At 48.0% G+C, this 27,861-nt stretch overlaps 1 long non-coding RNA gene across 1 annotated transcript; it reads left to right on the top strand.

Moving 5' to 3' along the window:
- The first annotated feature begins 93 nt into the window (after positions 1 to 93).
- On the top strand, positions 94 to 27,839 carry LOC146867794 (uncharacterized). Its single transcript, XR_014962234.1, has 2 exons — positions 94 to 229; positions 24,749 to 27,839. It is a non-coding gene; the product is annotated as an uncharacterized LOC146867794 (long non-coding RNA).
- The last annotated feature ends 22 nt before the right edge of the window (positions 27,840 to 27,861 follow it).

The following is a 27,861-nucleotide window of genomic DNA, read 5'->3' as shown; positions in this document are numbered from 1 at the left end:
ACTTCCGGGTTGCGTTACAAGGAAAGAGAAAAGGGACGAAAATTGGCTCCGGGTTGTGAACTGAGGGGAAAAATGGGTGTAAACTAGAGCGTTAACCAACGTTAAGCTCATTGCCATGTTTGGGTTGCAAAAAAGACCCAGGGATCCATGAAAAACTTTTGACAGTAATAATGATGTCATGAAAAACAGAAAAAAGGCAGATTTGGATTGGCGTCGTACAACTAAGGATGTAGGTAAAAGAATGAGGTTTGCTCGCTGGGCCCGAATTTAAGGAAGGAGCGAAATCGAGAATTTAGAATACAAATGCGAGAAGGCGAAACAGGGACAGAAAGCAAATGTAGAGAAAATGATATACAGAATCCAGTGATTGAAGACATATTGAATGATTTTAAAAATGCGTAGTGACGCAATTTGAGCAAAGAAGATAACACCAGTGTGTGTGTACAAAGAAAATTAGTGTTATTGCAATGAGTGCACATTACGTAAATGATTTTTGCCTGTGACAAACATTACGCTGGAATGGCTTATAGTCATGTAAATTTCGTATAAAGTGAAGAGAAGGTAAATTAGGCAGACATTTATGCAAAGTAGGCTACATACAAGTCAACCAAACATTAATCCGTAATGGTATATCATTTATCAATTTGAAATTATCAAGAATGTTATATGATAATGAAAAGTCAGAGTATAAGTCAAAGGACAATAATAGCTTATGGTTTAGGAGTTTGTCATGACAATGAGAGACTAAGACATAGTGAGAGTAAGCTCATATTTTCTGCAGACAGATATCAGTATATTAATTAACATTAGTTGGTTAGGCAAAGCCAGATGTGAAGTACAGAATTTGAAATTAGCAGTAATGACATGATGGTATGGTAGTTGAGCATAATAATGGAAACATTATGTTAAGTGGATACCTGCTATGGTATTAGAGAGGAGGAATACAGCAAAGAGTTTACTAGATTTTACAAAAACATTACTGTAAAACAGAAGATATGAATAAAAGGTCTCAAGAGAAAGAACTACAGGAAGTAATGCATTTCATTATCGCTGTTGAGGCCTAAGGTGGCTGACCGAAGCGTACAAATCCACCTGGCTTCAAGTTGTCTTAGGGACAGTTCTCTGTTTCCACCCCTTTTGTTAGGCAGGAACACGTCAATGCCATGGAAGCAGAATTTAGTCCTGTCTACACCATCTCTACATTCATGTGAGATTAAGGCATATGTAGTGTCACCATACATAATTGCTCTGCGGTGTTCTTGTATGCGGGTTTTTAGTTGTCTTACTGTGCTGCCCACATAGATTTTATTGCAGCCACAAATTAGTATGTAAACCACAAAGCTTGTGAGGCAATTAATGAAGTGACGTATTTTGTGATGTGTGCCAGTATTGTATCTTAAAGTAGTGGTTTTATTGCAGCCTAGGTGACAGATGTTGCACGTACTGCAAGTATAGAATCCCATTGGTTTTTTCAACCAACTACGTTGTGGCAATGTTCTGGAAAGTGTGTAACTAGGGCATAAGCTCTCCCTAATAGTTCTACTTCTCCTGAAGGTAATTGAGGGTTTCTGGGAGATGATGCTGTTTAGTCCTGGTGCTCCTTTGAGAAGTGACCAGTGTCTGTTTAATATCTTGAATACCTCATGGCTGAGTCTCAAATGTGTCATGATGAAGGAAAGTCTCTCTTTGTCAATTCTTGTAGTGTTACCACCTTTTTTGAGGATGTCCTCTCTCTTGAGTTTCCTAGCCCTGTTCCTAGCTGAGTAAAGGATGCTTTGTTCATAACCCCCCCTGTGTAGTCTGTCCATGGTGAGAGTTGTAATTGTCTCAAAGGTGTCATCCTCACTACAATTCCTACGGATGCCTACCATTTCCCCATACGGAATGGCTTTCTTGGTAGATGTAGGGTGAGAGCTGCTAAAGTGTAAGACACTGTTAACTGCCGTGTCCTTCCTAAACAGTGTGCTATGTATCTTATTGTCCCGGACATATAGTTCAAGATCAAGGAAATGTATAGATGAGGGTGACATTTCAATGGTAAAAGTAACGTTGAGTGTGTTGAGGTTAAGAAAATTAAAGTATTCCATCAACTCCAGTCTCGTTCCCGTCCAAATGATGATAATATCATTGATGTAGCGGCCCCAGAACTAGATATGTCCAGTCCATTCAGAGGCCGCTCGTGAACATGCATGGGTGTGCTCTACCCACCCCATGAAGAGATTCGCGTACGAAGGCGCAAATTTGGATCCCATAGCATTACCCTGCTCTTGTTTGTACCACGTTTTGTTGAACAGGAAGAAATTATTGTTCAAAATGAGATCAATCATTGTCAGTAGCATTGTGTTGTGGTCGAACAGAGTCGCCTGTCTCTTGCTAAGGAAGAAGTCAGTGGCTATTTTTCCGAAGTCTTTTTTGATGCAGGTATAGAGTGATACCACATCAAGAGTAGCAAACCACATGCCCTCCTCCCACTCAAGATCTTCTAACTTGTTCAAAATGTCTGCGCTGTCCTTAATGTAGGAAGGGAGGTTGGTTACTAAGGGCTCTAGGAAGGTGTCCACAAAATTTGACATGGCTTCAGTCATGGAACCTATACCTGATCCCACTAGGAGTACAGCATGGAATATTCGCCGCCTGGTCCGTATCATGGACAACGTCTGGGACCCAGCACAGCGGCCGGCAGTGCTCGCCGTGGACATCGAAAAGGCTTTCGACAGCCTCGAATGGGGATACCTCGATGCGGTGCTCGAGAAGTCCGGCCTGGGGGAGGGGTTTGGACGTTGGACGCGGGTCCTATACTCCTCCGCTACGGCCAGGGTGCGGCTGGGAGCGGTCGTGTCCGAGGCCTATCCAGTGCGCAGGGGCACACGGCAGGGTTGCTCGTTATCTCCCCTGCTGTTCGCCTTGGCGATGGAGCCTTTGGCGGCGTAAGCACGGACAGGAGCGGTGTACGGCGGGGTTCGCTGTGGGGAGGAGGAACATTATATATCCCTGTACGCGGATGACCTCCTGCTGTACCTGGAGGACTCCGGGGACGCCCTGGACGGGGCTGTGGAGATGCTCTCGCGCTTTGGCGAGCTCTCGGGCCTCAAGGTCAACTGGACCAAAACCTGCGTTTTCCCGCTGCGGGCAGGGGTCCCGTATTGCCCTCCCACTCGGGATGTGGTATGGGAGGCCATATGCTTTACCTACCTGGGCGTCCGGATATACCACGACGTCGAAAATCTGTTGGACGGTAATGTAGGGCGTTGTATACGGGCTCTGAAGGGATGCATGGCCTTCTGGGCTGCCCTCCCGCTCTCGGTCCTGGGCCGGGTCGCGTTGCTGAAGATGGTGGCCCTGCCCCGACTGCTCTATTACTTCCGCACACTGCCGATATGGATCCCGCAGAGGATCTTTAAAGAACTAAGGTCGCAGATCATCAGCTTCCTATGGGGGACGGGACGGAGACGAGTAGCCCTGACGGTACTGATGCGGCCTAAACTAGAGGGAGGACTGGCGGTCCCCGATTTTGAGTTGTACTACCTGGCGGCGCAACTACAAGTGCTGACACAGAATGTGGCCAGAGTATTCCGGGGCCCGGAGCCGGGACGGGGGACGGGCATCCAGAGACATGTCCTGTCTTACATAATCATGCAACAGAAGTTAGACCTGAGAGACTTGTCCATTGAGGAGAGGACTCTCCGGCTATGCTGGCAGAGGAGCATGCGGAGAGCAAAGACGGTGAGACCTTATGCACCGGAGCTCCCGCTGGGGATGCTGACGGCGCTGCCGCATGGAGGCGATTGGTCCCCGCTAGCGGAATGGGAGGAGCTGGGGTTGCAGATGGTGGGGGACCTCTATATCGATGGGGCGCTGGCCCCCTTCGGGGCTCTGCAGGAGCAGTTTGGCCTCCCGGATGGGAGTTATCTCCTGCACGCGGCGGTGAGCGCGGCAATACAGAAACACTGGAGGAAGGGGCTGGAGGAGCCCACTGTGGCGCTAACCTGCCAGTACGTGGCAATGGCGGCGGGCACGATCAAGGCGGTGACATGCCTACAGGCTAGACTGCTGCAGGAGGGGTTGGAGCCGCTTGCGGCACTAAAGGAGCGGTGGGAGGAAAGCATAGGTAAACCCATTCCGGACACGGTCTGGAGCCACGTCATGCGGAGGACATGGAAGGGTAGCGGGAATGCCCGCTTTCAGCAGGTGCACTTCTTCATCGTTCACAGGGCGTATTTGACCCCGGGAAAGATTAGCCGGCACTTTAAGGTGCAGGAGGCTGCTTGCCCGCGCTGCTTCACACTGGGAGCTGAACTAGAGCATATGCTGTGGGGGTGCCCGAAGCTCGGGTCGTATTGGGCTGAGGTGGGAGAGATCTTGAATACTGCGACGGATAGGGAGGTCGAGTTTGATATGGGGGCGTGCCTGCTGCTCTGGTTCCCTCACACAACAAAGACAAAAGTGACGAGTAAATTTATAGACTTGGGGCTTATGTTGGCCCAGAGAGAGATTACGTGGCACTGGAAGTCCCGGGAGGGCCCATCGATCGGGCGGTGGCTCTCCGAGTTACTAAAATGGTCAGGATGTGAGAGTGAAGTCAGAAGGCGCCAAGCGATTAGGACGGACAATGAAGCGGGGCTGGAGTGGGTAAGGGCATGGGAGCAGATCAAGCAGGCCCTGCAGGATTGCCGGCTCGAGCGAGCGGAACGGGAGCGTGAGGAGAACGGAGTTCCTTGAGGCTGAGGACAATAGATGTACCCCAGATAGCTGGCACGAACTAGAGTTAGGGACCACTGGAGGGGCCCGCAGCAGCAGCAGTTGGGGGGGGCGGGCTGGGAGGGGGGGGAGTTCCTGCGGTGGGAGGGTAATGCTACACTGAGTTGGGTGAAGAATGTAGCTGGTGGGACAGAAAAGCAGAGGCTCCCATGGGGCATGCACCAGGCACCGCTGTGAGGCGATAGTTGTGTTCCATTGCTTAACTATCCATCTACGCCGCCCGGCCTCCGGGATGTGGGCTGAATGGCTGTGTGCGTTGCTAAACCGAGGAATATGACCGGAGATTGTAGGGGGTGCCGGTTGCCCCGATGGTTATGTTGCTGAAAATGTTGCAATAAAAAACATGTTAAAAAAAAAAAAAAAATGGAACCTATACCTGATATTATCGGACGTCCAGGAGGAAAGGGTTGCTTTTTGTGTATCTTTGGTAAAAGATAAATGCATGGATATCTGGGATTTTGTATTCGGAGAAAGTTGAACTCAGTGTCAGAAAGAAGTTCCAGCTCCTTCCAGTGTTGGAGTTGACCATTAATCAGGGTGGTGGCTAGCGGGCAAGGGTTGGTGGCAAGTTTGGTGTAGTGTACGGTGTTGCTAAGTTGTCTGAGTACCTCGTCCTCATAGTCTTGCCTGTTCATTACCACCACATTGCCCCCTTTGTCTGCCTCTCTGATGATTATAGTGTCATTTGTACTGAGATTATACAAGGCTTTTCTTTCTTCCCCTGTGAGATTATCTTTGGTGTATTTTTGGGGATGTGTCTGTAACTTGTCTTCAAGACGATGCAGGTCTCTGGATACTAGATCATGGAAAAACCTCTATGCTGTTGAGGTGTGTACCCTGCGGGGTAAATTTACTCCGTGTATGTAGGCCACTGTCGCATGAACAATCTTGTGTGATGTTCAAGTCAGCCAAAATCCTGTGGAGAGTGGAATCGTTGTCCTCATCAATAGAGAGTAATGTGGCAACATTTTTGACATGCGAAACCGTAATATCAGTACTTAATACAGGTAAATTGATCAACTGGCTTTCAAAGCTATTGACAGAAAAGTGGCATTTCAATTTTGCAGTGCGCACAAATTTAAACAGATCTATGTGCAAGTCTGAAAAAAGACCCTGAGATACAGGGCAGTATCCAAGTCCTTTATTAAGTACATTAATCTCATGCACAGTCAATGAGTGATCGGACAAATTAATAACCAAATTATCCGTAACAGCTGATACGTTGGCAGATGATACATTGCTAAATAACATGTCTGTTAGTGTTTGCTCATTTGACTCTTTTGGAAGCGTGTTAGTACCCTGTCTTTTTCTGGCATTTTTTCTCCTCCCCCTCTCCTAGTATTTCTTTTTGTTTTCTGTTCCCAATCCTGTAGCGCAAGACCTCGTCTAAAAAAGTCGACGGGCCTGCTCCCTGAGCTGTGCCTACTGTGTCTCCTTCCTTGCCAGTGTCATTGGTAGAAGACGCCCCTGAGCTTATGCTAATGCTAGACAAGCTCCCTATGCTTGTTTCTGCCGAAACATTGGTTTTCGGAACTTGTATGTTATCAAATCTTGAGGCGAAAGTGAAGATACGCCCATTTTCATAGTCACGTTCATCCCGTACTATTTTATGGAGTTTCCTAGTTTTTACAGCTGTCTGATTTGATCTTTCAAAATAGCATAGTTTTTGGCAGTAGCCTCTGCTAGGTTCAGTTGTTTTATTTCTTCCTCTAGTGTTTTGATTTCTGTCTGGAGTTTGGCACATTTCCTATCTGCATGTGCTATCAGTATTCACATCATATTAAATGATGAATTGTGCAAATTGTCTTCCCATTCTGAGAGCAGGTCTGGGTCAAGGTCATCGAAGCTGGGAAATGTTAGGATCCTAAGGCCTCTGGGAACTTTCTTATTCTCAAGGTACCTTTTCAAAGTAATTGCATCCCACCATTTGGAGAGCTCATTTTTTTTTAGTCTTTCAAGTTTCTCCTATACCTATCACAGGTTCAGGTTGTATGATTTACCTGTTATTCACTTATAAAATTGCAGTAGCTTTTTATGGTCCTGACGAAAGCTGGGGTATAATCTATCCATAAGCTGAAACATGTAGACCAGTTTTTCAACACAGTTATTTGTTTAAACTGTTATGGCACTGTTTTAATTTGGCATCAAGGTAGCATCCAAATAAAATGTCTTTGTGCCTTGTTAACCAATTTTATTCATCAAACTTTTTTCATCACTCGCACTGCATACATCACCCCGCACCATCTTGTATTTTGGTTCCTTCCACTCAAGCAACATACTTATAGTTGCATCCGGGACACACTTTGAACCTGTATCTACGTTCATCTGGTAGTGGATGGTTCTCTGGCAAGTCCCTGGGTTCCCAAATGATGAAGCGAGCCACTTCTACTGGGTGATGGGAATCTTTTATGCATATATAGACTTTCTATGCATACACATATCCAGTGTGATATTTTTTGTGTTAACATTCAGACTTGGTGTAGTACTTGTAGTGTAGCACTTTCAAGGTCACTTGACTATTTCAGACTCACAGTTTTCTTTGCTTGGTATGTTGATTTGGGGATTATATACTGTTTGAGTCTCTAAAACCTTATCCCTTAGACCCCCACTCTATCTTGAGATATCTTAATATTGTTACCAGATGTAACCTCACCATCCTCAACAGCCTCTCTTATTGCACCTCTACGCCCTCTTTTGGATGATGACATGATTTGTTTGCCAGAACTCAGCCCTTTCCGTTTCTTGGGCTGAGGTAAAGAGCTGCCCCCTTGAGAAACTTTAGTTATTTGACTCCTAGTGCACACTTTAGATCTAACAACTGGATCTTTTCCACTTTGGCAGTGCAAAGCGCAGAGCACTGGTCTGGCAGAATGACTGTTGCCGGGGTTTTAGGTGATCTAATAGGGAAACCAGGGTCAGAGTGAATGTATAGATTAATACAACTGGAAGCATCAACTTGTAAAGGGGGCGAAGGGGCTCAAGAGAAAGTCTATGCTTGGTATGGGCTATTTCATGAATAAGGACAGACTCTGCCCTTGATAGAAAGGCATCTAAGGTGCCTACCATCCCCTGGCCCACCATCAATTTCTTCTTAGATAGTTCCTTCGGCGCCATAGTCCTCAAAAAGAAATGCTAGGCACACAGAATATTGCAAGATAACAAATACCCTGTACCTTGTATCCCAGTCCCAGTCCCAGTCCTTGGTTTCCAGGTCAGGGTACGGATTCCCAAAGCGGACGTCAGAACAATATGAATGGCGTCAACCAAGGCCAAAAGATGTGGCCCAGCCCAGCCTCCTTAGGCCTCTGATGGGCCCGCCCACGACCCGCACGGTGAGGCTGTGCTTTGTAGCGCGCTGGTACCGCCTCCCCCCACGTGTGGCAGTGCTGGAAAGGGCTGGAGGATGTCGCGTTGCACCCTGGGACTGGAAGTCCTACCAGGGTGAGTGTCAGCAGAGACTCAGGGTCTTGGTCGGGAAAATCAGCGGGACTGACTGTGCCAGCAGGTGAAAGGTTACAGCGCCCTGGGCTTTAAGCTCCCGCCAGGGTTCCCTGTGCAGCAGTGGCAAAAAAGTTGTGCCCCGAACACACTATTGCGTCCCACTTTCAATTTGGCCTACTGTTAGATTGGCAGCCTGTCTGGGATATAGTATGAGATCAGTATTCCCAATTTTTGATTCCACTGAGGCAAACTAAAGCAGCAAGGGAGAAAGTTTATATGAATATTCAAATATAAAGTTTTCACACAAAAAAATCCCCTTCAGGAATCAGCAGCAAGCACCAACGTTGGAAAAACTCTGACCCTCTTTACGCAGGTTGAAAGTTTCAGTCTATATTTTTTCCCCTTCCTTCCTTCTTTCTCCCCTTTCTTTTCCTTTCTTTTCTGCTATTTTGCACTTCAAGCACTGCAGTATGCGTCTTTATAGCATCTTATAGCAGTTACACTCATGGAGATAGTATCCTTCCCCTAATAGACTTTAATATTTGAGAACTGTTCAAGAAAAGGGGATAAAAGGGGATAGAACCTTCAAACTCCCCGGTGGCAATCATCCGATAAAAGTCCACCACGCAACTTCAGAAAAGACAAGAGATCACAGGAGACCGCCAGCAATGCCTTAGTGCTGGGTCTCTTGGTGCAGAACATGCCCCGCGAGCTCAGAAGCGGCTCAAAGTACCTGACCCAACGTCTTTTCCTCCTCTCCGCTCACTTAACCCATGCAGCCCCTCAACTCAATCCAGCTGGGGAGAGCAAGCCGAAAATCGGGCAGAGACACACAGCAACAAAAGATTCGTTCTCTGCAGTCTGTGATACATCAGCGTGAAGCCGCAAACTCCATCCTCGACCACCTTCAGCTGGGATGAGGTACGTGTCTCCACTGCCTTCATTGACGAGGGGAGGGGCTACGGGTTGAGTCAGTCTTCGGGGCAACAGTTTGTCCGAACAGCCAGGACTCTATTACCCAACCTCTGGTAAGGTAGCAGGGGCATTCTTTAATCCCAAATGGCATTACCTTATACAAAAGTGACCCTCTGGGGTGGATAATGAGCTTGGCAGCTCTTAACCTATCTATGAGCTTATCAGCTCGGGATGGGGTAAGCAATAGTTTTAGTAACTGAATTGAGTTCCCTATGGTCCACAGAGAATCTGAGTTCTGGAGCAGCACCTGGTGGGGCGCTTATGGGTATCAGCAGCACAGGGCTGGACCAAGGGCTATTGTAGTGCTCAATCACCCCAAATTCCAGCATCTTGGACACTTCCTCCTTAATGCTGTCGCTCACCTTGTCAGACAGTCTGTAAATTTTGCTCTTTACAGACGGGCTGTCCCCAGTGTCATATGCATGGGTACACAGATGAGTGAGGCCAGGGGTTATTAAGAATAAAGAAGCAAACTGCCCCAGCAAGCGGTGACAGTCCCTCTGCAACTGTGGGGTCAGGGTAGTGGAGAAGTTGACACTTTACACTGAACCAATCCTGCTCCTTAAATGATAGGAGGTCGAGGAGAGGTTCACTCTTCCATCCCATCATCTGTCACGAGGAGCTTAGAGATTTCAGACCTCTCACAGTGGGGCTCGAAGCGGTTAACATGGTTTACCCCTGAGCCTTTACTGGGGTTGTTGAGGTCCACCACGGAGGTGACCTACCCCTTTCTCTCCTTCCCCACATAAGGCTCAGACTAGCAAACTGGTAGGGCTCTGCGTTCTACTGGCTCGATCATCCACACTTTTTGGCCAGGCTGAAACTTGATCAAAGGGGCCTTTTGGTCATACCACAGCTTCATCACCTCTTGGCTGGCTTCCAGAGGAGCTTCATCGGACTTCCGATTGCCATCTTGTAGCTGACTACACCCTGGGGGGCTTCTTGGTAGTTTGTTCTTACCCCTCCTTCACAAAACCGAGAAGTCTTCTGGCAGAATGGGCATAAAGGAGTTAAAAAAAGGACTGAACCAACTCCTTTTGTATGGCACCTTCCTCTACGCAAAGAGAAGGAAGCGTAAAAGGGCATCCACTTCTGCTTCATTGGCTCTGAGAGGTCAATAATCATGCCCTTAAGGGTCTTGTTGAACCTTTCAACAAGCCCATTGGTCTAGGGGTGATAAGGTGGAGAGAATGTTTAAGTTATTTCACACTCATCCCACATTAACTTAATGTAGGTGGACATGAAGTGTATAGCCCTGTCAGACATTACTTCTTTGGGAATCCTATATGGGTGAAAATCCTCATCAGGGTCCTAACCTCTGCAGGTGCAGTTACAGTTCTCTGAGGTATGGCCTCTGGGTATCTAGTTTCATGGACCACCAAGACCAGAATAAACCTGTTGCCAAGGGCGGTCTTGAGGTTCAGGGGCATAATAATGTTGTTGCCTACCCTTTTAAAGGGGGTGCTAACGGCAAGTAAGTAAACCAGGGAGCCTTCAGCTTTCTCCCTGACTTCCCACTGGCTTGGCAGGTAGGACATGACCTGCAGTAGGCATCTGAGGTTACCTTCATTCGGGGCCAATAAAAATGGATGATAAGCCCCAGATGTCCTGCCAGGGGTATTCCATGGTTCAGACCCAGCAGGAAGGCTCTATAGCACTGGGGGACCATCAACACACAGGTTATCCGAGGCTGAGGAACTTTAGGCTCACTATAGGTCATTCACCCAATATATCAGGTGATCTTCAGAGGTGTCACACGCTGTCTGGGGCTTCGGCCTGTCACTTGAGGGCCTCAAAGGTAGGGCACTCCTTCTGAGCTTTTGCAGAATTCTTCCCTGATGGGCCCTCCGTCAGACTGTCAGCCACCTAGCTCAGGTAAATGCACCAGGGCATCAATTCCTTCCACTCTAGGTTCTGTGGTGTCGCCCTCAGACTCAGCCTCCTCCCCAACCATGGAAGTTTCAGGGGCAGGTATACCACACCACTTATTCTTTATCCTCTTACAGCTACCTGGGCTATTTTTCGAGGCTCAAAAACCTCCTTGAGTACCCTCTGCAGGTGACACGGACCTTGTGGTCAGGCACACCCACTCAGGCACCCTTAACATCTCCAGGTGGGACCAGAGCTCCACTTCCTTTCAGACAGTATTCTATAACTCATTACCAAGCTGACAATCCACAGGCATGGCAGGACTCATAGCTAACCTCACGGATCCTGAGCACCCACCCCAATCAAAGGGAACTAGGGCTACTGGACAATGACTCTCAGGGTTGTCTGCTACCACAACCTGGTGGAACACATCAAGGACTACCTGCTCTGAGGACACCATATGACAACTTACAGGAGTCATACTGGCTCCTATGCCCCTCAGAGCCTCCATCCTCTGTCCATTGATGATGACCCACTACCTGTACTTGGAAGCATTGGTAGGTAAGTGGGCTTTGGATAGCATCTCCTTGCCACCCAGGGACACTAGGGTAGCCTCTGCACTACCCTCCATGTTATCTGGCAAAACCTCCTCCTGAGGTGCTACATTAGCCAACCCAGGTGTCTGCCCACCAGTGGGGGGGAGCTGCGCCCTCTTGGGGAATCTAGTGTCTCCTTTCATGGACCCATTTATAAAGCACTCATAATGTTTGGGGAAGAACTTCCATGATATCTTTTCAGGAAACCTACTCTTCTTGTGGTCAGGTTCAGACTAGAAATCTTTCCCCTGAAAACTGCTTTGGGAGCCTGAAGACAACTTCTTGTTTTAATTTGTGTCTCCCCTCCTTCTGTTGGGGACCCTGCCTACCCATTTAGGGATCCCCCTGATAACTTCTTGTGATCCCTGGTGCTAAGCTAGCAGTCCACCTCTTTAGCATGTTCTATTGTGTCAGAGAACTTTCTATCAACTAGGTATTGGTGCAGCTTTGTAAAACAAATTCTGAACATGCGCTCTCTGGTAATCAAAGTGTACAGCCTCGTATAATCACATTACTTCCCTTCCTCAAGGCCCTTCCCCCAATCATCTAGTGCCTTGCAAAGGTAATCCACAAACCCTCCCTACGATGGTTGTGGCAGCTTCTAGCTGTACCCAAACATTTGCCTATACTATTCAGGGGTGAGACAATACTTCCTGACAAGGGTTCCCATCATGAAGGGATACCTAATCATGTCTCCCTTTCCTAGGGCCAACAGAGCATCCCTCCCTTTACTGGGAAAGTGGATCCAGAGACTTGCTCTCTTATCCTCCTAAGGGACCAAGGCACGCTCAAAGACCCAAACCACTTGTTAATGTCACCACCCACATCAACACCAGTTCTTTGGGGATGTGGACCCTCCTTTCGCCACTGAGCACTGGGTATTACAGTCACCATTGCTGCTGGACCCTCTGCATTGTTTGATAATATGCCCTTGAGAATTCCAATAGAAGCCCATGTTCTGGTGTCAACATAGGCTTCTATTGGAATTCTCACCGGCATATTATCAAGCCCATTATCACTGCTTTAGCGGCAGTTTTCTGCCGCTAAAGCGGCAATAATTTTAATGCCGTGCTTGATAATATGCACCTCAGTTTGGACCCAGCCATATGCAAATCAGCTTTGGTCCTGCTCTAATGGGAATAGTCCAGTGCGAGCTGTCAGGCTGAACTGGGTTCAAAATGAGGTGGCATGGTGGGCAAAACAACAATGGACTGGGATGCAATACTGAGTAATTACCACCATCTGAGATTAATTCAAGCATTCCATCCATCACTTTTTGTATACTTTATTATGTTGCACTAAGTGGGACTAGTATACCAAGAAGTCGGTTCTGTGCACACTGTGTCACTGGAACCAAGCGATACCTGGCTAATGAGCGCATAACAAGGGCAAAACTGGTCCTGGGTTTCTTCTGTTCCAGTTCACGGAGGACCTGGCTTGGCAGTTCGGGCTGGACTGTTCCCAATGGAGCATTGTCAAGACTGATTTGCATATAGCTGTTTTTAAACTGAGGTGGCATGGAGTGCAAAACAGCGATGGACTGGAATGCAGCTCGAGTAATTACCAAAGGCTGAGATTAATTCAAACATTCCATCCATCACTTTTTGTATACTTTATTAGTCCTATGGCAGCAGCAGGGCAGTCCTCTGGGGACCAAGGCAGTCCTTCTTCTGTATTCAGCAGGTCCAGAAATGTAATGAAGATGGGTTTAGGAGGTTTCATATTTATACAGGGCACCAGATTTGAAGTGGGAGTGACATCCTGGATACTCACACATCTCATTCTGGAAAGTTCTCCCTTTCCCATGCCAAGGCTCTAAGCAGTCTGGGGTGACAAAACACTGGTGTCAGGGTGCTTTGTAATGTAAGTGGGACAAGGAACCACTCCGCCTCACCCATCCTGCCAGATTGGCCCATCTTGCCAACACATAGTACCCCTTTGTCTCACTGTCTGGGAGGAAATCACAAAGGCCAACAGCCAACCTATTTGCGGTCATGGACCCAGGACACAGGCAGTAGGCACCAAATGATAAGGGTGAAAAAATGCCCAGAGTGGCATTTTCAAAATTGAGACTTAAACCCTTACATGCAGCTGTTGGTCAGTGGTCAACACTGGAGAGCAAGCACAAGAGGAATCCTTAATTTTTTTAAAGGGCTGGGAGGAAGAGGAATCGTTTCTGCTTCAGCCCCTGTCCTCCCTCCAACCCATCTGTGAGGTGTGCTGACGTCAAAGATTCCCCACCAGATGTGGTGGAGCAAGCTGGTAGGTGCTCTCTCCTACTCTGGTGGGGTTTTTTGGGGCCACAATGCCTCCCCATGTTTCAGGGAGGCATTATTAAAGGGGGCGAGTCTCCCCTTTTTAACAATGCCTTCCTGAAACCATTTCCTGGTTGTAGATCGCGATTGTGCCGTGATCAACAACCAGAAAACCTACTAGGCCTTTAGGGACCTGTGTATGGCAGGGGCAAAAAGTTTGAAAGCTTTTTTTCCCCTGAGGGGGGCGCGATCACACCCGCAGGGGAATTTGGAAAATGAGTTTTAAAAAAATAAAATGAAGACATCATCAGGAGATCGGGCCTCCTGGCATACGGGCTGACCTCATTGTGGCCCCAATTGTTTCTTTGAAATGTATTGTTTTCCTGAGGGGACGATTGCCGTTCCCAGGGGAACCCACACATTTAAAAAAACAAATATGTTCACTTGCCGTTGGAGGCCCTGTGCAAAGGTTATCTGGTTATCTTTCAGTTGCTTATTTCTGTATTTGGTTGCTAAACTGGTACTAATTAGGTGAAATGTTTGCCCAGGCAGTATTATCAAGTTAACAAATCACAAAATAATGAAGTAATACTATAAAAAGTGTTATGTCGCATAATTTGGCTTTTCCTGACACATTATTTAGTCAACCCAGTTGCATAATTTTATACTATCCTGCCGCATAATTCTGTATAATTCCAGTGACTCTGATGATAGCACTGGGTGTTTTTTTTACAAGGATCACGTCTGCACACAAAGTTGCAGGGGATACTATGTGAATGTGTGCTTCTTGAGATCAAAGATGGATTTCTGGCTTCAGGAAATTACTGTTATACTGGCAATGGCCCAGCAGCTCCCCCAACCACAAGGTTTTGCATAAGTATTGACAACATTATGCTGTGCTATTGGGTATGTTGCAAGGTGAAGTAATACTGTCTTTTTTCTCTTTTTGTGTGTCTTTAGCGAACCTGCAGCTGCATTGAAAAAGATGTGTTTTTTGTTAATTTACTGTTGCAAACATCTCACAGAAACGCGCACCCACTGACTGATTAAGAGCCATGTTTTTGCCTTCCACATAGGACAGTGCTTTAGAAGGAAGGTTTTAGCCATTCAGCAGAGGTGGCATCTCAGTAGATGGTTGCTGCCCACGCCTTAACTCAAGTTATGGAGGACAGCTCTGAGGCAGGACTGGATACTGAGTCAGCAACTGAGGTAGAGGAAAATGGAACAGAAGCAGAAGCATTTTTCAGTTGGCACAGTTTCATCCAATGACTCATCTTCCAGTGATTCTGAGGAACATGGTCATGGCAGTGTTGCTGTCCCTTCACAAGCACAGTCTCATTGGCGGGGCAACCGTAGCAGGATAGACCAACCCAGAGAGCAGCCATGTGCTGCGGTAAGCTCTGACGACGTGCTGTCCTGATAGCCCCCAATGAAGTGCAGGCCAATTTTCCCCATTCACAGGAGTGTGGGATTCAAGTCAGTATGTGAGGTTAGCATAACGTATCTTGAGCCATATGCATCGAGAGCTGCTTTATAAGACAGCCCATTTGGTCTCTGTGTCCTGTATGATAGAAAGGGCCGAAAAGCCATACCGCGGCCATCTTGGATCATGACCAGTCGTGCCTCAGATCACGTGGTTCTCTCTGAACACCGTCTGTATGATTTAGCTCGTACCAGTCTAGAGACAGGGTGAATTGTATTTACGGCCGAGGCCCAAGATCACATCTGCAGTAGGGAGTATTAAGCGAAATTCCTCTGTGCCCGAGACGAAAGGGAGTCACCCGGCCGACCTTCTCTGAAGAAGATAGTAACCTTATGTGTGCAGATGGTATGAGCTCATTTAGGAGCTCTAGGGCTAACTGGTGTTTTTCCATTTACAATGCTTTGTATGCTGAGTCTGTTATGTATATAAGTGTGAGATTGTCAAGAGGCCAACAGTCTTCCTCGGCGCACCTGATGGGTGAAGATCGATGAGGCTCCTCTATGTAGAGTTCTGTTGTGGCCAATAAACGCTTGAACCTTCTACGTTGCCAACTGCTTATTATTGACTTGATATTGTGGGCCACTGGTAAGTGTGGCCCTTGGGATTACTATTTAGATTACTTCAGTTGGCGACCACGAAGGGACCCCGTGATAGGGTCTTTCCTCCCCCGTATTCGGGCGGCAGGATCGAGGGCGTCTTGGCCGGGCGGGCAGAGGGGAGTTCGACGTCCACTCCATGCTCCCGATCGATGTGCCCTCTGCTGCTAGTCACCCTTCACCGGGGTCCTACGGGCTTAAACCCAGGAACTGACCGTGTTGGTCGTAAGAAGTTGGCAGCGGAGAACGGACATTCGTACCTGGATGCACCCGGTGAGCAATTTGTTTGTTTGAAGCATGCGCTGTTGAGCGGTGCATTTGTTTGAAGCACGCGCTGTTAAGCGGTGCATTTGGAACAGTTAACTGTATTCGATTTGAGGGGTCGTGAGTACCCTGGGAGAATTACGGAGGTCTTGCAGGGTGGTCCGGTAGGGACTGACTGTAGAGACTCCGCGAATCTTTTGTGATATTTTGAGATACTGATCAGATGCCTAGTTGTTACCTGTGAGTAATACACGGCCGGATTGCACTCGGAAAAGCCTGTGGCTGTAACTGGGTAGCCATGAGACATATCTGAAGTACGGCTTGGACTACGTCAGAACAGTCTCAGTGGTGAACCAGGGAGGTCATGGGATGGTCCGTAGTCCAGTCCGTGGTTACCCCTGTCTGCCAGCCTCTTGCCAGTCTTTAGGGAGACTGCTTGTTGGGATTCTGTTGATCCTTTTGAATAATTCTCCACGAACGGGAGTCGACGGGCTCGGTTCGTTTGTTTGGATGCATCAATTTTGGACATGTTGAACTGCAGAGAATAATGTCGACATACATGTTATTTGTGGTGTAAAGTCTGTTATATGTTTTTGTGTCTGTCTGCTCACCAACATGTCGTGTTTCAGCAAATTGAATTGTTTTGGTTGTTGTTGCCGGACCAGCGACTCTCGTTTGGCTGAGAGTCAGCCAGCTCCTCCTGAGGGCAGCCCTAGTCATTTCATGTATGTGAAGCATGGAATTGCTCCCATATTGTTCAACACCTTGTGGCATAAGTATACTAAAGGGAATGAGGAGTTACAGTGGCCAAAGACTGGTTCATTTGACGAAAAGAAAATTGCCTTTTTACAGGAACAACTATTTTCCAGGCGCAGTAGGCAATCTATGTTTGATGCCTTAAATGCCTGGCAGAAAGAAGCCAGGCAAAGACGGATGAGGGGAGAGAAACTAGCGAAAGCCAAGGCTGGCCAGACCATAACTCAGAAAGCTGTAGCTTATGACAGGGGTAGGGCAGAGAAAGGGATCGATTGTATGAATCGGGAGTTTAGATTGAAGGTCGATAAAAGTTATGTGGCTCGACCTAATGCGGAGGATGAAATAGAAGACCTGTTGGACATGCGGCCACCGCCCCCTTATGTCCCGCAACGATTATATCCGGAGACATCCACAGCTAGTGTATCGGCGGTGGCAGGGACAGTCGCCCCTACGCCGGCTCTAGTTGCTTCCACAGCAACTCCGGTTGCATCGGTGCCTCAGCCTCCCTCCCTCACGCCTGTCACTGATCTCTCTCGGCTGACTTCCTCTGTCTCGGAAGTTATAGCTTTATTACCCAATTTGTTGTCAGCCACAGCAGCTGAAGCTCCTCAGTTGACACCGGAGGCCATGCATTCTCCCTCTGCCTTGACCTCCTCTTCCGCGAGTGCAACTCCTTTTGCAGCTGTTTCAACTTCAGTACATCCGGCTGGTCCATTAGACGGCAAAAGGCTGTTCACTCGATCAGCTTTAGGGGCAGAGGAGAAGGAAACCATTGCGGCACAGGCATCCCAATGGATACGGCAAACTATTTATACCCTGTCTGACATATGGAGCACTATGACAGATTATGAACCAGTGATGCAGCAACACGCATTAGCACACGTGGCTGGACGCCTCATCTCACTGTGGGAGCAAGTTTATAACAGGGAAAAAGCTCTGACTATACTATATGACATTCATACCCAGGCACACAAGTCTCAGTTAAGTCCAGACGAGGTGTATAGGAATGTGAGAACTTTGGTCAGTTACTGAACACGCCTACAAGCAGCTAGTCCCGCTGGGGTACAGCAGTTCCCAATGCGGGAGGTGCATCCCATTTATCACCCAGAAGTAACTGAGATAGTAGACGCACATGGGACGGTTACCCGCCCGAGAGTAGACGCCCGTTTCCAGGAGCAATGGGTATACACCCCGTGGAAACGCAGCAAGGTACTTTTATTGAAAACCCAGTTGCCTGACCCCAGAAAGAATCCTACAGCATACTATAAGGAACTCACGGAAGCCGCCTCCTCGGCGGTAATGACACTGGCTGATATCGAGCTGTTTTTTGCTGTATTGGTGCCGGTGGATATATGGCGACAGGTGCATGACCAGGACCATGTGACCGAGTTTGGGGGAACCTGGGAGCAATTGAGGGACTGGGATAGGGATCGGAAGCCAGGGGATAATCCTAGAACTGAAATACTGACCCTGCCGTTCAAAATAATAACTTACATGCATTCACTAATCCCTCCCTGGAAAGTAGACTGGGATAAATTGACCGCGTGTAAACAAAAGAAGGATGAGAGCGTGTCCGATTTCTTTACGAGGTTTGAGGGGGTTTTCATTGACTTTAGCGGGCAGGATCTGTCCAAGGAGGGTGGCATACGCTTGTTTGTTAATAGGTTCGTAACTAACCTATTACCCGAGATATCAGCCCGACTTCAGGCTGCGGAGAGTACATGGACTACATCTACCCCTTCAACTATCTTAAGTATGGCTCAATATTATGAGCATCGGGAGAACGAAAGTAAGGAAAAAACAGAAAAGAGATCGAAGGATTTGAAGACTAGAGTCCTGTTACAGCAAGTTGAAAGAGGCCGAGGGAGGGGTCGGGGAACACGAGGGGCGGGTCCCGGGCAGGGTGGTGGACGAACAGATTTGGGAATAAATCAGTGCGCATACTGTAAGCAGGAGGGGCATTGGCGAGCTCAGTGTCCGTTGTTACAGGCGCAAAACGGCGTCCCGAGGGGCCAAGGGAGGGGCCGTGCTGGTGGTCATTGAGATGGGCATACGAGACAGAAAGGTGTCGGGCAAGGTGAGAATAGTCAGAATTATTTTGATCATGGTCAGGGGAAGCAGTACTACAATGAAGGGTGTGTGAGTAACGACTCGGCGGGCTATTCTGAGGCATAGGAGAGCCAAGGACAGAGTGGGGGACGTGTGTCAATTCCAGTAGATCTAAACGGACCTTATGTGCATGCCCGTTTAATGGATACACCAGGTAAGTTTTTAGTTGACACAGGGGCTATGAATAGTTCTGTTTCACATGCCCTTGTCCCTGGGGCTGCTCTGTCCGGCCAGAATAATGTGTCTGTAGGATTCTCTGGAACTCCGGTGGTAAGCCCCATCTCCCAACCTCTTTCTCTTACTTTGGGACCGATTTCAATTGATTCACCCTTCCTTCTAACTTCACAGTGTGGTGAGATTCTCTTGGGGATGGACATACTGAAGAGGCTATATGCCCGTATCCATTGCTCTCCAGACGGTGTTTATTTGACTATTAAGAAACCCTCTCCTCCTTCAGCGCAATGTTTTTCCAAGACGGACACTCTTCCCCCTGAACTTGCAAAGATTCCACAGAGTCTTTGGGCTACCGGGGATACTGATGTGGGTTTGTTGCACATCCCACCCATTTCGATTACCCTGAAACAAAATGCCCGATTACCCAGAATCCCGCAGTATAAGATTGCTCCCGCGGGTGAGCGGGCATTATTGTCCATCGTTCATGATTTGATTCGCACCAGTGTAGTGGAGGAGGCAGCTTCCAATACGTGCAACAGCCCTATTCTTCCTATTCTCAAACGTGCCCCGATAGATCAAAGCCCTGATTATGCTGACACATATCGTTTTGTGATTGACCTGCGTGAAATAAACAAGATTGTGGTACCCCAATATCCCGTGGTGCCTGACATCACTACTATTTTGACGATGATTCCTCCAGCTGCTAGGTTTTTCTCTGTCATTGATTTGAAAAATGCTTTCTTTAGTATTCCCATTCATCAAGATAGCCGTTATCTTTTCGGCTTCTCATTAGGAGACCGCAGCTTCAGATTTTGTCGCGCCCCACAGGGCTATACAGAAAGCCCCAGTATTTACAGCCAAGCGCTTAAAACGTTATTGGATACACTAACTTTGCCAACCGGTAACGTTCTGGTGCAGTATGTGGACGATCTCCTCGTGGCCTCTGATACCGAGCACGGTTGCCACGAGGCGACGACTGCGTTGTTACAGCATTTGGCAGACCATGGTAATAAAGTCTTGTTGTCTAAATTTCAATATTGTCGACCGGAGGTGACCTATTTAGGTCATCTCCTGTCGAAGGAGGGAAGAGGACTGACTCCTGATCGCATCATAACTATATCTAACATGCCTGTACCCCGCACGCAACGTGATGTCCGCGCTTTGCTTGGCATAACTTCTTACTGTCGCCAGTGGATCCCTAATTATTCCCTATTGACTAAACCTTTCTTGCATCTAACGACTAAAGATGTGCATGAGCCTTTACCTTGGACAGCTGAATGTCAGAATGCTTTTATTTCTTTGAAATCTGCTCTTTGCTCTGCTCCCGTGCTTGGCACCCCTGATTACCGGAAGCCTTTTGTACTCTACGTGCATGAGGTGGACGGTTGCTCGCTTTCAGTGTTAACAAAAGGATTTGGTGGTAAGCAAAGACCTTGTGCGTACTTCTCGGCGGTATTGGACAATGTCGCCAGAGCACTTCCCAGTTGTCTGAGAGCCACGGCTGCGGTTGCAGTGGCGATCCGGCAATCGGAAGGGCTCATCCTGAATACGGACCTGACAGTGATGGTGCCTCACGCTGTGGACGTATTGTTGAACAGGACACAGACCCAGCACTTAACTAGTGCGCGTCTTACGTGGTACGAGTTGACCCTGTTTGCACCACACATCACCATCAAACGATGTGTCACCCTGAACCCTGCTACGTTATTACCTCTCCCTCTGGAAGACCACAGTCAAGATATACATGATTGCATGTTTCGGACAGAAGAGGAAACAAAAGGGCGGATAGATTTGACAGACATTCCTTTATCTGACCCTCAAGGGGAATTGTATGTCGATGGCTCGTGTTTTAGGTTACCTAACGGCACTACGACCGCTGCTTATGCGATCACCACATTGCAAACAGTAGTTGTTGGACTTGGCCCTTTTTGCAGGGTCATCCCTAAACTTTTTGCCTCCCTACAGTATTTTTTCTGACCTGTTGTTGGCTGTTTTATGACTCTGGGCACCTTACCACTGCTGACCAGTGCTAAGGTGCATATGCTCTCCCTATGGTAAAATGTATACATTGATTGGTGTCCATGTTTGGCTTATTCGGTTTACTATCAGCCCCTAGTAAAGTGCACCAGGAGTGCCAGGGCTTGTAAATACGAATGCTGCTGGTGGGCTTGCAGCACTGGTTGTGCCACCCACAGAAGCGGCCTAGTAAAATGTGTCTAAGGTCTGCCACTGCAGAACCTGCGTGCAGTCTGGTACTGTCATGCTGGCTGGGCAAGTGCACACACTTGCCAGCCTCCAAACCTTCCCTTTGCCTCATGTTAGTCACCCCTATGGTAGGCCCACGGGCAGGGTGCATTGTAGGTGTAAGGTAGGACAAGCCCTGAGTGTGTGGCATGTCCTAATAGTGAATTACAGCCATTTTCGTTTTTCACTATTGAAGGCTACCTGCTCTCCATAGGCCAGAATGGGCTGCTGGAGTCACTACACGCTGTGACTCCAGTGGACTCATAGAGCATGGTAGAATGTCAAGTTTAGTATGCCTGAACTCAGAATAATAAAATACTTCTTTTAGTAAAGTTTATTTTAATATCCTGGGTTTGTAAATACTACTTTTAGAAAGTTAGTATTTACTGACCTGACCATCTCAGTCCGCCTCTGCTGTGTGTGTGTGTTCTGCCTGGCAACAGTAAGGAGCAGGGTGGGGGGATCCCCAGGGACAGGTTGGCTGCCAGGTGGTGGGTAGAGAGGTGACACCTGGATGGGTGGGAGGAGTACACCTTGACTCTTGAATAGACCTGTGCTCTGCCACCACAAAGCCGGCGCCGCCCCCTGTGGAGCGGCTGATGTCTCTGCCCTGCTGCTGAAAGAAAAGAGCAGAGTCACCATAACAAAGTGCTCCAGAACTGGACTGAGCCAGGCCTAGGCCCCCTGGCGCTAAAGAACAAAAGAATCATGGTATAAAAGTAGGAGCCTGGCTCCTAAGAAATCAGAATCCTGTTTACCACAAAGAACCTCTGCCCGACTAGAAGGAGAAGAAGACGCTGAAGGAGCTGGCCTGCTGCTTGCCTTGCTGAGAAAGGAGAGGAAGAGACTTACTGAAAAGACTTTGCTACTTTGTGCTTGAACATTCTCCAAGGGCTTGATCTGAGCTTGCCCCCTGAACTGAACCCCAGGACCAGTGGGTTCTCTGTGCTTTTGCTCGTCCTCCAATTCGAGCCGTTTGTGCATCCCGCTGGAAAGAGACTGCGCCCCTCATCGCCCCTCCTAGAGCCGTGACACTCAGAAGCTTGCCTGCCTCAAACCCGTGAGAGCCCCGCTCCGTCCCGAGCCGCTCTCTGTCCCCGGGCCAGGCCGCCTGCATCCCTGTCACCGCCTGCTACTGGAGCGCGCTGACCGCGCTATCACCCCTCCCGCCGGAAGCCGTCCGACGACTGTGATCTACGCCGGGTCATCCAGCTGCACTGACTGTGCCCTGCGACCCCGCTTCGCTATCCCCGGACATCTCAGGCCGCGCCGGCCCCGCTGTGGAGACCCTCCTGCACCGCCGTGCTAAAGGGTCGCTGGCCGCGCCTGCCTACGTGCCCACACCTGCTGATTGAGGACCCAAGAACACTTCCCAAGCTGAGAGTCGCACCGACCTGTGCCGACTCTCCACCTCACGAAAGAAGTTCCAGTATCGGGCTCGGGGCCCGCAACGCCTTATTTCCCCGTTCGCAGGAGCCGATCTCTGTGAGTACTGGAACCACAAGTAACATTTGCAAGAGACTACAAGGTCTCCATTTGAAGCTACGAACAAAGAACATTTGCCTGCTTGATAACCTGGTGGCCTAGCGAAAACGTTATTGGTCTTGTGATAAGTCTGCTGAGATATATATCCTTATTTTTACATAAAGAAGCGTATTTTTATATATATCCAAGTTTGGTGTCCGTTTCTGGGGGGATTGATGTATTTACTGTGTGTATGATTGTAAGTGCTTAACCTACAACGCCTGAGGAATCGCCTTGGCTGCTCACGCCACGGACCTAGAGGGTGAGCAAGGGTCATTCGCGAGGGGTTATCCTGCGCCCTGACGTGGAGGAGAGGGTTCCTGCTTGACACGAGGGCAACCTTGCGCCAACCAGAGATCCCCGACTCTAACAGTAGTTGAGACTGCCAAGGTACCTTATCGATCGGCCCAGGCTGCCGAGTTGGTCGCACTACTAAGGGCTTGTGAATTAGGTGAAGGGTTAAGGATAAATGTCTACACTGATAGCCAGTATGCTTTTGGCGTAGCACATAGCTTTGGGAGGTTGTGGGCAGAGAGAGGTTTCCTCACGTCCCATGGTCAGAAAATAAAGAATGGTCAGTTGGTTTTGAGATTATTGGCCGCCCTGACCTTGCCCCAAGCCATAGCCGTTGTAAAATGTAGTGCTCAAAAAGCAGTAGTTGATGATGTAGGTAAGGGAAATTCTTTCGCAGACAGAATCGCTAAAGAAACTGCCCAATCCAGTACCACCTCCATGTTTGTAGTCAGCCTGCATAAAGGGATGGTAGAAACAGGGACATTCAATAACACTATAGATAGTGTGAAAGAATTGCAATCAGAAGCAACCCCTGAAGAACTAAAGTACTGGCAAGAACAGATAGGGAAGCTGGATGACAATGGATGTTGGATTGACCTATCAGAAAGATGTAGATGGCTTCTGCCGAATGCATTTGTGAATGCGGTAGTGTCCATGGCACACGGTCCCGCACATGTGGGGATACAAGGTATTTGTGCAATACTAGATCCTGTATGGTATAATACCAACATCCATAGAACGGCAAAGCAACTGGTTCAGAACTGTATGATTTGTCTACAGCATAATCCAGGGGGTAGCATCCCTGTTCTGACCGGTAGCTTCGCACCCCCCACCCTACCTTTTGAGGTATTACAAATGGATTTTATTCAGTTGGAACGGGTTAACAATCTCAAATATGTCTTGGTGGTGGTTTGTACATTCAGCAAGTGGGTGGAGGCGTACCCTACCAAGGAAAATACTGCCCTAGCCACCGCAAAAGCCCTAGTAAAGGAGTTCTTTCCCCGCTATGGGTTACCACGGGTGATCTGGAGTGATAATGGGAAACATTTCAATGCTGACCTTGTTGAACATGTTTGCAAGGGCCTGTCCATACAGCAGAAGTTCCATGCTGCCCGTCACCCCCAATCAGCAGGACTGGTGGAAAAATATAACGGGATCTTAAAATTTAAATTAGCAAAGCTACAGGCTACCACGGGACTGAAATGGCCTGATCTTTAACCGCTGGCCTTACTGTCTGTAAGAACCATTCCCCACTCCCGCAGTGGGATATCGCCGTATGAGGTGATATTTGGTAGGCCCGCTAATGTATGGGATGTGCCGCCACCAAAATCCCTTAGAGACATTGAGTACCATATGTTGGCAGACCACCTTTATGCACTAACTAAAGATCTTCGTTCTATTCATCAACAGATATCAGCAGTACTGCAGCCTCTGCCGGAGGGTCCTGGACATGGCCTGGAGCCTGGACAGTGGGTCCTGGTTCGGAACTACCAACGGAAATCGAGCCTAGACCGACGCTGGACCAAGCCCTTTCAAATACTCTTGGCTACGAGGACGGCTGTAAAAGTTGAAGGGAAGCGGCATTGGATCCACGTATCGCATCTAAAAAGGGTCCCACTTCCTTTGCCGGACGATCAGAGGGACCTGAGCGAGGTATTGAGGCATGAAAGTGATAAACCTACCGAAAAGTCACCCACCCCAGAAGCCCAAGGAGAAACGGATGAGCGAGAGGAGGGTGTCATGAGTTCGGCGACATCTGTGACAGGTAATTTGACGCCTGGGGATGCAATACGTGACAGAGAAAGTCACACACCCAGTCCTTTACCTGACCCCACTGTGCCTGTTCTTTTCATTAATCCTGAAATACCCGGTCATGTTCGCTACAACCTGCGGCCCCGACAGAAAGCAAAGATCCCAGGTTCAGCCTAGAGAATGAGAATGAAGGTCTGAGTAAAACCCTGGGAAAGGTAAAAACACTGGACTGAACTAGTTGAGAGCTTGGAACTTTTGATAACGCTCTGTTCAGAAAGAAGATAGAGACACTGATTAGTTGGTAGGGGCCCAGGTAGAGTTTCTTTTCAGCAAGAGTTGTGTCAAGTGCAACTCCAACTCGAGAAGTTTTTGCGCCCTTCTTCCTTTTTGTGTTGCATGGAACAATAGGAGTCTGCCTGTGAGGCTCTAATACGGACACAGGAAAGAAGCACCCTCCGGCAGGTTGGATTGCTTGTAGATTCCCTTTTTCCCGAGATTATACCTGGACTTTTAGTGAGAATATACCCTTTTGCCCGTTTTGTCCCTGAAGAGGAGCGTCCCATAGTGCAGCGCCCCGTGTATTCACATCTGCCAATGTTTTCGACGTGGAGTTTGCGTGCCAAGATTGTTTTTATTGTCATAATAGTCGTTTCGTTAATGTTATGTTTAGGAATGTTCATCTATCTAGAATTCCACCATCCTGTGCACACCCTGATAGCTACCACCCCCGCTCCCGAGGAGCACCACTTTCAGACTCTTGCCCCACATAAAGAGAGGCATCGTCAGACATATGTGAATAATGCTTTTATTGAAATGTTACATCAGACTCATAGTTCAACGAATGTCACAAATTGCTGGGTATGTGGCCTTCTTCCTTCTGTAATGCACAAGCATGACCTATTCATTTCAATGCCTTTGTCATATTTAGGCAGTTGTGAGGCGTGGTTCAAATTATTGTCAATGATGTATGAACATTATACTGTTGATGAGCACCGATTCTCAGAATAGGATTACGAACTAATCCTGGCCTATATAGAAAGGCACGAGGGATTCACCCCAAATGCTGAAGGTACGGATGGTACTCTGGATCCTACCGCCTGCATGAATGTGTATACGGAACAAGAAAATGACACCTGGTTGAGGGACGAAGTGTTAGATTTTGTGTCCTTCAATTTTACCGAATATTTCAGATACTTCCAGGAACGAAATGTATCGAATGATAGGATCATTCCGGTCCCTGTGTTGAACACCTCGTCCTCCTTTTGCATACATGGTATTGGCCATCTATCTGTTGGAGTTAGTAAATGTAACTATACCTATAGCTTACAAACCTTTAGTAGCCCGCCTATACTCACTCCTCCGAATGTATATTTCGTGTGCGGAGAAAATGCTTACACATGGCTCCCCAGAGGGTGGTCAGGTAAATGTTACTTATCCTTTCTATACCCTCCCGTTTATATAGCCCCTTCCGACTATCATAGATCTCACACGCTGAACCGAAGGAGTCTCGAATCAGGAAACACTGATAGGGACGCCACAGACCAGACTGATACCCCTGCCCAGCATTTTGTTGATGTCATCAAAGGAGTTCTGCCTACATGGGGGCCCATTATAACCAGTAAGGAGATTAGAAGATTGTCTAGGGTAGTAGAGGGGGTAGTGAATACCACCGCAGGGATATTGACTAATATAACTGTTGAGCTTCAAGCGACCAGACTTGTGACCCTCCAAAATCGCCTTGTTTTAGATGTTATCCTCGCCTATCGTGGGGGAGCATGCAGAGTGATCGGCAGCTCCTGCTGTGTATATATACCTGACTCTGCCCCTTCGGTTCATTTGGCCATTCAGATGTTGCATCGATTAGCATCTGAAATACGTACGGAGACAGGTACTTGGTCCCTTTCGGGGTGGTTCCGGGATCTCCTTACCACCTGGGGTTGGAAAATATTCATGGTCCTCCTAGGAATAGGGGGTTTCCTTTTCACCTGTTGTATTTGTATCCAATGTGGGCCCGCCTGGTGCTCCTATTGTGCTACCCAAGTTCGTCTTGCTCTACCTAAGCCTGAGGCAAACTCTGCTAGGGTGAGCGATCAACTAGTGCAGAAAGAAATACATGACATAATGCAGATAGACGAGGGCATTTTCGAAGAATAGTTTGACGGATAGCTACATTATGCTAAAAAGGGCCGTTCTGTGGGATTCAAGTCAGTATGTGAGGATAGCATAACGTATCTTGAGCCATATGCATCGAGAGCTGCTTTATAAGACAGCCCATTTGGTCTCTGTGTCCTGTATGATAGAAAGGGCCGAAAAGCCATACCGCGGCCATCTTGGATCATGACCAGTCGTGCCTCAGATCACGTGGTTCTCTCTGAACACCGTCTGTATGATTTAGCTCGTACCAGCCTAGAGACAGGGTGAATTGTATTTACAGCCGAGGCCCAAGGTCACATCTGCAGTAGGGAGTATTAAGCGAAATTCCTCTGTGCCCGAGACGAAAGGGAGTCACCCGGCCGACCTTCTCTGAAGAAGATAGTAACCTTATGTGTGCAGATGGTATGAGCTCATTTAGGAGCTCTAGGGCTAAGTGGTGTTTTTCCATTTACAATGCTTTGTATGCTGAGTCTGTTATGTATATAAGTGTGATTTTGTCAAGGGGCCAACAGTCTTTCTCCGGGCACCTGATGGGTGAAGATCGATGAGGCTCCTCTATGTAGAGTTCTGTTGTGGCCAATAAACGCTTGAACCTTCTACGTTGCCAACTGCTTATT

Source organism: Triturus cristatus, chromosome 1_2, assembly GCF_964204655.1.
Source record: "Triturus cristatus chromosome 1_2, aTriCri1.1, whole genome shotgun sequence".
Classification (NCBI taxonomy): domain Eukaryota; kingdom Metazoa; phylum Chordata; class Amphibia; order Caudata; family Salamandridae; genus Triturus; species Triturus cristatus.
Note: the sequence above shows the minus strand (reverse complement) of the source record. Positions and strands in the feature narration are given on the sequence as shown.